This window comes from Hordeum vulgare, chromosome 5H (genome assembly GCF_904849725.1).
Source record: "Hordeum vulgare subsp. vulgare chromosome 5H, MorexV3_pseudomolecules_assembly, whole genome shotgun sequence".
In the NCBI taxonomy this organism is placed as follows: Eukaryota; Viridiplantae; Streptophyta; class Magnoliopsida; order Poales; family Poaceae; genus Hordeum; species Hordeum vulgare.
This window is the reverse complement of record NC_058522.1, coordinates 447,787,684-447,802,055: the sequence shown is the minus strand read 5'-3', so window position 1 is coordinate 447,802,055 and position 14,372 is coordinate 447,787,684.

The following is a 14,372-nucleotide window of genomic DNA, read 5'->3' as shown; positions in this document are numbered from 1 at the left end:
GAGAATCGCGTCAAGTCCAGAGTACGTGCGCAAACACAAAAGAGCTTGCACCCAATGCTATAAAGGGGTTGTCAATCCCTTCAAGATTGATTGCAAAGTGAGATCTGAAGGCAGAAAGTGCAACCAAGTAAAAGAGTAAGGCTGAAAATATGTTGTGAAGTAGACCCCGGGGCCATAGTGTTCACTAGAGGCTTCTTCCAAAATAGCAAATATTACGGTGGGTGAACAAATTACTGTTGAGCAATTGATAGAACCGCACAAAGTCATGACGATATCTAAGGCAATGATCATACATATAGGCATCGAGTCTGAGACAAGTAAACCAATGATGAAAACCCCATCTTTTTACCCTTGATGGCAACAACACGATGTGTGCCTCGCTACCCCTTCTGTCACTGGGTGAGGTCACCGCACGGTATGAACCCAAAACCAAGCACTTCTCCCATTGCAAGAATCATAGATCAAGTTGGCAAAACAAAACCCACAACTCGAAGAGAATTACAAGGATATGAAATCAGGCATATAAGAGATCAGAAGAAACTCAAATAAGATTCATAGATAATCTGATCATAAATCCACAATTCATCGGATCTCTACAAACACACCGCAAAAGAAGATTACATCGGATATATCTCCATGAAGATCATGGAGAAATTTGTATTGAAGATCCAAGAGAGAGAAGAAGCCATCTAGCTACTAGCTATGGACCCAAAGGTCAATGGTGAACTACTCGCGCATCATCGGAGAGGTCATGGTGTTGATGAAGAAGCCCTGTGTATCCGAATCCCCCCTCCGACAGGGCACGAGAACATGCCCCAGATGGGATCTTGCGGAGACAGAAGCTTGTGGCGGCTGAAAAGTATTTTCGTTGATCTCTCATTCAGTTTTGGAATTTTTCTGGATTTATAGGCGGAAGAAGTAGGGCAGACGTGCCATAGGGGGCCCACAAGCCTGCTAGTCGTGGGCCCCCTGGCCGCGCCTAGGGGGCTTGTGGGGTCCCTTGCTGGCCCCTGCCTTGGTTCTCAAGTCTGACGCGTATATTCTATTCCGAAAAAATTCTTTTCGGAAGTTTTATTCCGTTTGGACACCGTTTAAAACCCTCCTATGAAAAGGGTCAAAAACATGGAAAAACAGGAACTAGCACTTGGCACTGAGTTAATAAGTTAGTCCCAAAAAATATATAAAAGGCATACAAAACATCCAAAGTTTGACACGATAATAGCATGGAACCATAAAAAATTATAGATACGTTGGAGACGTATCAATGACCCACAAGTATAGGGGATCTATCATAGTCCTTTCGATAAGTAAGAGTGTCAAACCCAACGAGGAGCACAAGGATGTGACAAGTGGTTTTCAGCAAGGTAGTCTGTGCAAGCACGGAAATTATCGGTAACAAATAGTTGTGTGACAAGATGATTCGTAGCAAGTAGCAAGTAACAAAAGTAACAACGGTGCAGAAAAGTGTCCCAATCCCTTTTGTAGCAAGGGACAAGCCTGGACAAAGTCTTATAGGAGGTAAAGCGCTCCCGTGGACACATGGGAAATTCTGTCAAGCTAGTTTTCATCATGCTCATATGATTCACGTTCGCTACTTTGATAGTTTGATATGTGGGTGGACCGGCGCTTGGGTACTGCCCTTACTTGGACAAGAATCCCACTTATGATTAACCCCTCTCACAAGCATCCGCAACTACAAAAGAAGAAGTAATACAAAGTCTAACCATAACATTAAACTAGTGGATCCAAATCAGCCCCTTACGAAGCAATGCATAAACTAGGGTTTAAGCTTCTGTCACTCTAGCAACCCATCATCTACTTACTACTTCCCAATGCCTTCATCTAGGCCCACAAAATGGTGAAGTGTTATGTAGTCGACGTTCACATAACACCACTAGAGGAAAAACAACATACAACACATCAAATTATCGAACGAATACCAAATTCACATGACTACTTAAAGCAAGACTTATCCCATGTCCTAAGGAACAAGAGTAACTACTGAGAAAGCATAATAATATTAATGACCAGAGAGGTAATGAGTAGCATCAAAGATCTGAACATATAAACTTCCACCAAGTAATCCAACTAGCATCAACTACAAAGAGTAATTAACACTACTAGCAACCTTACAAGTACCAATCGGAGTCGCGAGACGGATATTGGTTACAAGAGATGAACTAGGGTTTGGAGATGAGATGGTGCTGATGAAGATGTTGATGGTGATGAATCCCCTCCGACGAGAGGAATGTTGGTGATGACGATGGCGACGATTTCCCCCTCCGGGAGGGAAGTTTCCCCGGCACGATCGTCCTGCCGGAGCTCTAGATTGGTTCTGCTCAAGTTCCGCCTCGTGGTGGTGGCGAATCCTCCCGAAAGCCTCCCCTTGATTTTTTTCTGGAACGAAACCCTTCTTGTAGAAAAAGAGGGGAGCCAGAGGGCCACGGGGGGAGGCCACGCCTAGCACGCTTGTGGCCTCCTGCTGGCGCCCCTTTGGTACTTCTTCGGTCCAGTATTTTTATAAATCCCAAAAAAATCCTCGTTGATTCTCACGGATTTTGGAGTTGTGCAGAATAGGTATCTCAAACTTGCTCCTTTTTCAGGCCAGAATAGGCATCACGTGTTCCAAGGTCAAGGTAGTTCCATTAACCATGAGCGAGGGTGAGCCTACCAAATTCATGATAGCTCCATAGGAGTCAACAGTATGGCTCCCCAAAAAATTCCCACCTACAATGGTATCAAGAATATACCTATTCCAAGGAGAGATTCGAACATAAAAAATGCAAAGAAGAACGGTAGTGGATTGCTTACGAGTAGATCTACTTTGAGCATTGCAAATCCTATACCAAGCGTCCTTTAAATTTTTTTCCTCATTCTGCTTGAAATTGAGAACTTCGTTCTCAGGGGTATCATTTGGAGTGGTGGGTCTAGCCACTGATGGACTATCCCACACACAAACGAGCAGGAAGTAAGCGAGTGAAACGGGCAAAAGAGAACGGCAAAAAGGCAAATGAAAACAGCAAAGGAGAAAGGCGAATGAAAACGGCAAATGTGAAGTGGGGGAGAGGAAAACGAGAGGCAACTGGCAAAAAAGGTAAATGCAAGAGATGAGTTTGTGACACTTCCTTGGATAGATCTTGACTTGATCTCTCCCCGACAACGGTGCCAGAAATCCTTTTGTTGCTGGCTACGCGTATAGGGATTTCCTTGCAAATATGCAAAGGATTCCCCCGCGGCCTTGGAGACTTGCGTTGGTGTTCCCTTGAAGAGGAAAGGGTGATGTAGCACAGCGGCGGTAAGTATTTCCCTCAGTTTGAGAACCAAGGTATCAATCCAGTAGGAGGATCGCGTCAAGTCACAAGTACCTACACAAACACAAAGAGCTTGCACCCAACGTTATGAAGGGGTTGTCAATCCCTTATATATTGTTTGCAAAGTGAGAACTGAAAGCAAAAAGTAAACAAAGCAAAGTAAAAGTAAAAGCGGAGATGATAATTGTGAATAGACCTGGGGGCCGTAGTGTTCACTAGTGGCTTCTCTCATGAAAGCAAGTAGACGGTGGGTGAACGAATTACTGTCGAGCAATTGATAGAACCGCGCAAAGTCATGACATTATCTATGGCAATGATCATACATATAGGCATCACGTCCAAAACAAGTAGACCGATACTTTGTGCATCTACTAGTATTACTCCACACGTCGACGGCTATCCAGCATGCATCTAGTGTATTGAGTTCATAAGAATAGAGTAACGCCTTAAGCAAGATGACATGATGTAGATGGACAATCTCAAATCTATGATGAAAGCCCATCTTGTTACCCGTGATGGCAACAACATGATGCGTGCCTTGCTGCCCCTTGTGTCACTGGGAAAGGTCACCGCACGGTATGAACCCAAAACCAAGCACTTCTCCCATTGCAAGAATCATAGATCTAGTTGGCCAAACAAAACCCAAGACTCGGAGAGACTTACAAGGATATCAAGTCATGCATATAAGAAATCAGCAAAGACTCAAATATAATTCATAGATAATTTGATCACAAATCCACAATTCGTCGGATCTCGACAAACACACCGCCAAAGAGGATTACATCGGATAGATCTCCATGAAGATCATGGAGAACATTGTATAGAAGATCCAAGAGAGAGAAGAAGCCATCTAGCTACTAACTACGAACCCGTAGTGTAACGACCAAGATGCAGTCCTTTCCGATCTGGGGATCAAGGCCCCGAATTGGAAAGGAGCGCATCTAAGCGTCTCGCAAACAAGGTATCATAGCACATCCATAATAATAACAGATAGACAATCAGAGGTTCAATTGCCTTCTCATAAATATCTCAGAGTACATCACGCATACAATCAAAGTAGTTCCTCTACGGACTACAAAACAAGAGAAATGGCTATGCTACCCTGCGTACTGGCCCACGATCACGACCACGCCTCAATCTTCTGGATAGTTCACGTACAGGCGGTCTGTCTCCTCATCGTACTGCCACGCCAGCTGCATGCCGTCGGGATCACCTGTCTCTGGGGTACCTGAACTTATTGGTATTGTGGAGGAATCCGTGAGCCACGGGGACTCTGCAATCTAAGACCTTGGTGCCAGAACTAGTCAAGTTATTAGGTTGGATAGGGAAGAGTGTTTAAGGTTGCAGCATCCTAAGCTTGATATGGTGGCTATCTTACGTAGAACATATATGAAGGTGGACTATACTAGCGGTCGAGAATACTTGATCACTAAGTGATCCTGAACACCTACCTACGTCAATCATAACCCCACCGTGTCCCTGATGGAAGAGAGATCTTCGAGGGGACAGTCATGGTTACGCACACAGTTGGAAATTTTATTAGCTTATGTTTAAGTTATCTATTACCGGATGTTAACAAAATATTCCAAGTTGCCACATAACCGCGGGCACGGCTTTCCGAAAGATTAAACCCTGCAGGGGTGCTCCAACTAGTCCACACAAACGTACACAGGCCGCAAAGTAATCCTCTATCACGAATCTCGTGATCTCGTCGGATTCCCTAGAGGAAAACCTCAACTCTGGGGAGAACCAAAGCTTCACTGGGATTCCTATATGCAAGATATATCGCTAAGGTAAGGCAAGACTAGCAGGACCTCCCGTTGTGTCGACGACCCCAATAAGAGCCGTGTATCTCAGTCTCAGGACACGACGGATGGAAAAGCCTACAGGAGCCAAACCTCAAGTTTCCCTGTGGTGGCCCCCGCAGTCTGTCCATTTTGGACCAACACTCATGAGGAGCACTGGCCCGGGTTGTTGATTAAAGAACCTCGGGGTGATCATTCCCTATGCAAATTATTATTAAGTTATTAGCAAATTAACACCAATGTTGGGTCCTGCCGGATAAGTCTTAGCACTACGCGATTTATCGAGGGGGTCCCCATAACAACCCCGAACGTGTTAGGAGCGATCAATATGGAATCAAACACCGGTAGCCGGTAACTATGGCGGCAATAACGGAACAAAGCACCAGGCAAAAGGCTAGGCCTTCCGTTATTTACCAAATATATAGGTGCATGAATTAAATAACAGAATTTAGTATAATGATATCAAGCTCATGTTGTCACATGAGACAAAGCACCTGCATCTAGCAACGCTAACATTAGTAGCTGAGCAAAGCCTACTTAGCCATTCAAGTTTTGCTAGGAAGGGTTAAGTGTTTGGTTTCATGGCATATCAAGAGGAAAATATTTCAGTGGTAGGCAGCGAGCATATGACAAGGAAAACATAAACTAGCATAACAAGTCTAGAGATGGAATCAAGGTCATGTCATCTTGCCTGTGATATCCTCACCTTGGAATGGTTCTTGATCGTCCTGCACGTACTCTCCTGACTCCACGTATTCGTTCTCCGATCCCGGTGCTACCCAACATAAGAATAACATCCAATGAACAACAGCACCTCAAGATGCAACAATCACATGATGCATGAGATGAACATGAGCATGCATCACTATTTCTATCACTAGCACAAGCATAAGGAGTAAATACATGTTCCTGGACAGAACTGCATGCTAAACTATTTTGACATGCATGAGAATGACATGATCATATGCGTCTCGTGAAAACGATGCAAAAACCATATAAAGAGCATTACAATCTGAGCTACGGATCAACGGGAATCAACGAAACAAGATATGAAGCCCTACGTAACAAAATCATCACCACACACTCAAATGGCACAAATCTGGTATTCCCAGGTTGCCAAGACATAAAACAAACCATCATGGATGTGGTGAAGCTAAGAAGAACACCACAACATCAACTAAGCACTCACAAACTTCAAAATGACAGAAACTACACAATCTGCCATAAACTGCATCATAGCACTTTGTGAGCTACATGCAAAGCACCTACAGCCACCCAAACATGACAAATGATATATGTGGCTGTAGCTAGTCAAGAATACTACAAGCACAAGCAAGAATCACACAAAAAGGAATTAAACACAGAAAGTTACAAGGCTGGAAACTTGCCCAAAAACATCAGTTTTCAGGGACTTAGTGAAAATTCCAGATTCTCACTTTCTGTCTATGCTCTGAAGCATTTTGACAGCAGCCAAAACAATACCTACAGGACTTCGAATGAAATGAAATTTTACAGGGAGCTATAAAAACATATAAGGTACAACTTTCTAGTAGAAAGCTAAGTCTAGATCACAACACAATGACCAGCACAACCTCATCAACAGGAGAAGAAAATATAAACAGATTCTCAGACTTAGTGAAAATCTCAGATTTTCACTAATCTGGAATTTCAGCCACATGCCTACTTTGAGTGGGCATAACTTGCACATATGGAATCCTAATCATGAGATGAGACCAACAAGAGGTAGAGGGGGTCACCCTCTACTAGCACAACCAAGAAACAATCACAAAGGCTCACCACAACTCATGGAACCAAGCTCCACACATAGAAGAAAATGAAAATATGTCATCTCCAGAAAATGTTCCAATGGCAAAACTGAGTTCACCAATAGATTCCTTGGGAGATTCTACCCCAAAACATATAAAATATGCATACACTTGTTTAGAGCAAGTGGCCACAAACTAGGAAGGAAAACTAGATAGATTCCTACAAATTGAATGGTGCAACATTTCATGTGCACACACTAGATCAACTACCACATAGCTATGCTCATGTGCACAAAGACAATATGTACATGGGGGTTTGAACCCCATGTTTGTGTCATGCACAACAACCTCACAACCACTTCTATCAAGATAATCACTAGATCACCCACACACACTCACACATCATGCCCTCTCTCATATGAACATGAGGAGGTGCACAAGTCTTGCTAATGGGGCTGTTTCACGAGACACACATATCAACAACACAACCTCATCATAAGCACTTACTCCCAAGAACAACATGAGGGGGAAAACTACTATGCAAGAATTCATGGAAGCATCACATCTCTAACACTCCTACTAGGTTCCACATGTGGTGTGCACTACTTACACACATATCTCCATACCTACACCATAATCATCACTCACAACTCCTATGCACACATGCCTACTTGCAATTACACCACCAACACATACTAGCAAGATCACATACACACACACATCACTTAAGCCACATTCACACACACATCACTTCTTCTAGTGTGTGCAAAACACACACATAAATACAACCTGCACCTAGCTACACTAGCAGGAAGAAGAATTAAAAGGCCACTTTGATGTCTATGAATTAGGCACAAAGTGTTGGATCAATCAAAAGAAATAGAAAAAAAAAGACAAAAATATGCAACACGGGCTCCTGGGAATCGAACCCAGAACCTCGTGTGCACAGCAACAGCACCAAGCCACTACGCCACTGCCACTTTGTCGATAGGGTACGAGAAGTTAACAGGATAACCTGTTCCTGTTGCTACTGTGCAGTTTAATTCAGAAAACAAAAGATTGTCGAGGGGGGATCGAACTCGCGCCCTCTCAACAGGCAACAACACACTACTACCACTAGGCTACGCATCGGTACTTGACTATATAGGAGAGCAACTCTGAAGTAGTACCCCTACTGCTAACTCTGCTGCCGACGACTTGCCGGAACAGGGGAGGGACCTCGTCAGTGATCTTCTAGCAATTTATCTACGGCTCCTGGATGGAAGGATGCAGAAGCACCAACGGTTCCATTCCTGCACCTAACTACGCCCGAGGGGCTCTACAACGACGAATCCACGACGAGCGGCGGCTCTGGTGACAGAGACAACGCGCGCTTCGACTACGCGGCTATGGCGCTCGATCTAGCACAGGGAGGAGGGAGGAGGAGTACTACCTCACGTACGGGTCGAGGAAGAAGCGCCCGTAGAGGAAGTAGTAGGAAGAAGGGCGTGGAGCGGCAGAGCTCGTCGGGGAAGGAGCGCCTTCGGGAAGAAGACAAAGCAGGGCTGGGGAAGACGATCCAGCGGCGGGAACGGGCTCCCGGAGATGCCCCCGAGCTTCTGGTCCCTACGAAGAGGAAGAAGAGGAAGCAGAACGATGGCGACGACGACCTTCATCCCTCGGCCATGGCGGAGCCGAGCTTCTTCTTACCTTGCTACGACGATAGAGAGAGGGGGATCGAGATCTGGACGGAGCGGCGGCGGGGAGGAACCCTAGCGTTTGCACGGACGCCAAGGCTCTTTATAGGGCGAGAGGGGGGAGCGAGGGACGCGCGACGACACCATGTGCGCGGCTCTCTCCGGGGAACAGAGGGGAACGAGAGAGAGAGAATGACAGAAGGGTCCCACTGCCTCGCTCAAAAGGAGATTGACGACGAACGTGCGCGCGTCGGGCTGCGAGGGGGGAAGGAGAGATGGGCCGCTAAGTGGGAGGGAGCCCACTTATTGAGCGAGATAGAGAAAGTGAGCCCCCTGTCTATTACTATTTAAAAATAATACAGAGAAAGAAAAATAGGCACAGGGCAAAATAAAAGGGATAAAATCAAATGGAAAATTTCCCTGGACCTGAAAATGAACCAGCTATTTAAATAAAATACTTCCAACATTTATGGGGCTACTGCCATAAATCCAAAACAACATTTCTATATTCTGTTTTGTGATTTATATGCACCCTCAAGTCCAAGAATAAAACTCCAAATCATCACATCATCATCTCCACAATTTACTCTAAACCCAACACATTTTAAAATCAGATTTGGGGAAGATGGAATTTTGAACATGAGATAAAAGAAAGAGAGGGCTTTGAATTTGCAAAGGGGTTTGCAACCCAAAGGGGTTTGAAGGAAAGAACCACCACAACTACTACACACTCCATCACCTCATGAGCATCACCTCATAAAACCACAATGTATCCAAACACAACTTCACAAGTGAACACATGCCATCATAAGGTATGGCAAGAATGGTATGGCATGGATGCATGCATGCAAAACAAGAATACAAGGTGACACATGAAATCATACATGCATAGATAGCTCTCATGATAACGCCAAGGTGGTCCCACATGGAAGGTTACAAAAAGGGAAGGCTTTACACTTGGGGCACTACACGTAGGTCTGAAGTGGACTACTCACGAGTCATTGGAGAGGCAATGATGTTGATGTAGAAGCCCTCCAGCTCCAAAGTCCCCTCCGGCACGGCACCGGGAAGGGTCTCTAGATGAGATCTCGCGTAAACGGAAGCTTGCGGCGGCGGAAAAGTGGTTTCGTGGACGCCCTAATTTTTTCTGGGATTTTAAGGAATAAATAGGCCAAAGAGCTAGGGCACGGGAGCTCCAGGGGAGCCACAAGCATGGTAGTTGTGGGCCCCTCCCTGGCTGCAGCAACAAGGCTTGTGGGCCCCTTGTGGGCCTCCTGCCTTGGCCTTCAAGTCCCCCGATCTTCTTCTGTTCTGGAAAAAATTATTTCAGGGATTTTATTCTGTTTGGACTCCGTTCCAAAATCAGATCTGAACAGAGTCAAAAACACAGAAAAAAGAGGAACTCGCACTCGGCACTGAATTAATAAGTTAGTCCCAAAAAAGATATAAAAGGTATATAAAACATCCAAAGTTGACAAGATAACAGCATGAAACCATCAAAAATTATAGATACGTTTGAGACGTATCAAGCATCCCCAAGCTTAACTCCTGCTCGTCCTCGAGTAGGGAAGTGATAAAGAATGATTTTTGATGCTTTCATGCTACCTAGCATAGATGTCCTTTGTAACTCCTCTTATGTGACATGAATGTTCAGATCCGATAGATTCAAAACAATAGTTTGCTATTGACGTGGAGACAATAATATTTCAAGCAAACTAGCAAGGTAATCATGAACTTTTAAAATAACAAGGCCAAAAGAAAGTTTTCCCTACAAAATCATATGGTCTAGCTATGCTCTATCATCCTTGCACAACGAATTTAAATCATGCACAACCTCGGTATTGGCCAAGTAATTGTTTTCACACCTTTACTTTCTCAATCTTTTTCAACTCTCACGCAATACATGAGCGTGAGCCATGGTTTTAGCACTATAAGTGGAATGGAGTGTAGTGGAGGTTGCAAGGCAAACAAGGAGAAGATGGTCACGTTGACTAGGCATATCAATGAACTATGGACATGCTCATCAATAGATATCAATGTGAATGAGTAGGGATTGCCATATAAATGATGCACTAGAGCTAAGAGTATGTGAAAGCTCTTAAAGAAAACTAGTGGGTGTGCATCCAACACTACTAGGAAAAGGCTTGCTAATGGCGCACCTATTTTGGCTACTAATGGCGCACTATAGGTGCGCCACTAGCATCACGCCATTAGATTTTTTTACTAATGGCGCACCAGGCAGTGCGTTATTAGTATCTGGTATGCTAATGGCGCACCAGGCAGTGCGCCATTAGTATTGCTCACGGTGCGCCATTAGTATCTGGTATACTAATGGCGCACCAAGTAGTGCGCCATTAGTATAGATCCTGGTGCGCCATTAGTATAGATCCTGGTGCGCCATTAGTATAGCTTATGGTGCGCCATTGCCTCCCAAGGCCATATTTACCCATATGCTCTAGCTTACTAATGGCGCACTAGTTGACGATGCGCCACTAGTGTGCTTTTGAAGTGCGCCACTAGTGTGGTGAGTGATGCGCCACTAGTATGAATATTAGGTATTTATTTTATTTTTTCTGATATTTGCACAGATTACAAAATATATTATTGCACAGAATAAAGATAGCACAACATATAAACAACAGATTTATCGAATACAATAGAAGATTAGTCTGTGAATACGATTCATCATATTAGTCTCTGAATTTACAATACCGAACAAAGTTAGAACATTACAAGTCACGAGACCGCGAGTAGCGAGTCTGTCTTCACATTACAAGTCGATATCGACCATCTAAACTACCATCACATAGAAGAGAGCTACGGTCATCACGATGAGCATAATCGCAATGAAACTGCTCTTCATCTGGTTCCTCCAACGCTCCCTCCTCTCTCCCGCTAGATAGCGCGCGTATCTAACTTCCGCCTCCGCCCTTGTGGTGTACCCTTTGTAACTGTTACCGCTGAATCGGTGAACCTGTCTCTGACACTCCTCCCAGTCGTCGTAGACTCCGGGAACCTTACCCTTATACATGACATATGACGACATCTCTATGCACTAGCCAAACAAAACATTAGTAGCAATTCACAGAGACATACAAGTTCATTAAAGTTTAATATTACAACTATAACATCACGATTCATGGTTCTACTAATAAATAGCATCGATTACATATAAGTTGAACGACTATCCAAACCAAAGAGACATACAAGTTCATTAAAGTTTAATATTGCAACATGAATTAGTAGAGATTCACGGGAACGTGGATGAAGCCGCCGTCTTTCGTGATGGTCATGAAATTGCGGTCGTTGTCAGCCTGCATTTGTAGCATTGTATCTATCTCACTATTGGACAGCGGAGATCTGAGGTAGAACTGCCCCGAGGTACGAAGGACATCTTGATGGATGATTTCCGCAAACTCCGACTGGATGCGAAATAATTCTTGTCTGATGTCCGTATCCTGGATTGCCGACAAGCGTGCGGCCCAATCTTTGAGATTATTTGGTAGCCGAAGGCGATTACTGTCCCGTATGATCGCCCGCATGTGATGGAGGGCGTAGTAGGCATCCTTCTGACTGCCAGGCGGCTGCTTGATGAAGGCGAACATCGTATTGTGGGTGAACACGTGCTTGCCGTGCCTGAGACTTGTCCTGCTGAAGGTGCCTCCAGATATGGCGTAGCCGGGAAGAGCTTCATCAAGAACTTTCTTGATATTTGTGTAGTCTTTTTTTGACTGACGGTCCGAGTCGAAATACGTGGCCGTGGAATATTTCAGGCTTAAGAGGATGAGTGTGCAACGTGTGTCACTCCACAAAACACGGAATGTGAGAAAAAAAGGACGATCAAAATCTAAGAAATCATATGTTACGGGGCGATGAGGGGATAACTTACCAGGGAAAGTAAGGCACGAGGAAGTTATCCTTTTCTAAGTTTGCCAGAATGACACTTTCGAGGTATGAACTCGCGACTTGCCGGTCCCCAGCGGTGCCCAAGATCTTGGCACGCATATAGAAGGGGTCGACTATCACTAGGTCCGGGGTCTTGTCTCTAATGATCCGCATCTCCATACTCAGCGAAAATAGTCGAACGAAGGTGTAGTGCAGCGGATGAAGGTTAAACATAGCGAAGATGTCAGCAAACCGCAGGACGATCATACCCCCGATGGCGCTATTGACAAAGCCCTTGCCCTCTGGCACCTTGGCCACGAAAACCGGGTATGCCACATTATTCTCGAAGAGACACCGCTTCTCCAAACAAAGAACACTGTCATGCAGACTCCGCATAGCACCGGTTGCAGCATTGAGCACATTAGTCGGTAGCATCGGCCTACCCGCCACATGCAACCTCCTCGAGATATCCTTAGGTGAAGGTGGCCCGTCCAGAGCACGGATCGTACTCAGTGACGGCTGGCTCGCACCCTTGTTAGTCTTTCTTTTCCGTCCCTTCTTCTGCTGATGTAATGGGATCGAGTTCATCTGCTCAGAGACCACCTTCTTGAGTGTGTTGGGGCTGATAATATTTCGCACCTCGGCTATCTGAGGCTCGGTGAAGGCGGCAGCTCGAGGCGTCTCCTCAAAACTAAACACCAGACAACGCCTGTTGCAATTGGGTTTCTCCGCGGTACCAGCTAGATCGCGGTCGTCTTTTGCAGGGTTGGGTTCTTGAGAAGGAGGCCCCAAGAATTCCTCACCGTACCCATGTTCGGCAAAGTACTTATCGACCTTGGTAAATGTACCATCGTCGTCGTCCGGATCCTATGCCATATGCATGTCCGGATCCTGTGCCATATGCATGTCCGGTAGCGTTGCGGCGGTCTTGCCATGGCATGGCGCCGGCACGACTGGCGGTGTTGTCTATGGGGTGGTGTCCGCCACCCCCAAACGAATCTGGCTCTTCGGCCAAAGCAAGGGCCAGCTTAAGCAGGCGCCGAGTGTCATCGCATCATCTTTGTCGGCCCCAGCGGGGTGGAACGGAGGTAACAAGTCGTCGCAGCCTGGCAGCACCCGAACCAGTTGAACCCTATACGTGGTGGGTGGCATCGGTTTACCGTGGAACATGGGGTTGCCCGGTTGAACGATTTTGCCCTTGACGACATCGATCAACTCGCCGCCCATGAAGTGCAGGAGAGTGCATGGAACGTCGGCACCGGCGCCGTGCGAAAACATGTAGGACGTCAGGGGATGCCCAGTCAAAGGCAAGGAGATGAAGTCATCGGCCGAGAGAGGCTTAGTTACCGTGATGGCGTCGAGCTCGGCTAATGTCGAGGCACCGCCAACGGCGGGCGTGCAAGTGACGGAGGGGCCGCTTGCTGCTGAGGTGCCGGCCGACGCCGGAGACACCAATGGCGTCGCGTGCGCGTTGTGCGAGTTGCTGGCCGTGAAGCTAGGAATCGGGGGCGGCCCCTGTTGGCCGCCCGCAATCCACGCCTGCAACCCCTCAATCAAGGTAGGCACACTGGCTGTGATCACCCCTCCCACTTGGTGTTGCACTAGCTCTTGGACCATCTCCGGAATCCGCGCCACTTTTGCTTGAGTTCTCCAACCTCGCGCGACTGGCTTTCCAAGTTGGTATTTCTCTCCTTTCGCCCACCAGCGTTATAGTATGACGACCATTTCGTGGACAAACCTTTGCCGGCCACACGACCAGCTGACGACGGCTTACTGGACTTATCCTTTTTTTCATTATGTTAATCGCCCTATTTAAATTGGTGTCCCAATGGGAGCTCTGAGACGACCCCGCGCTACTGCTTTCAGTGTCCTGCGGAAGGAATGAAACATTTAGAAATTTGGCTTCATTAATTAGAATGCAACCATATG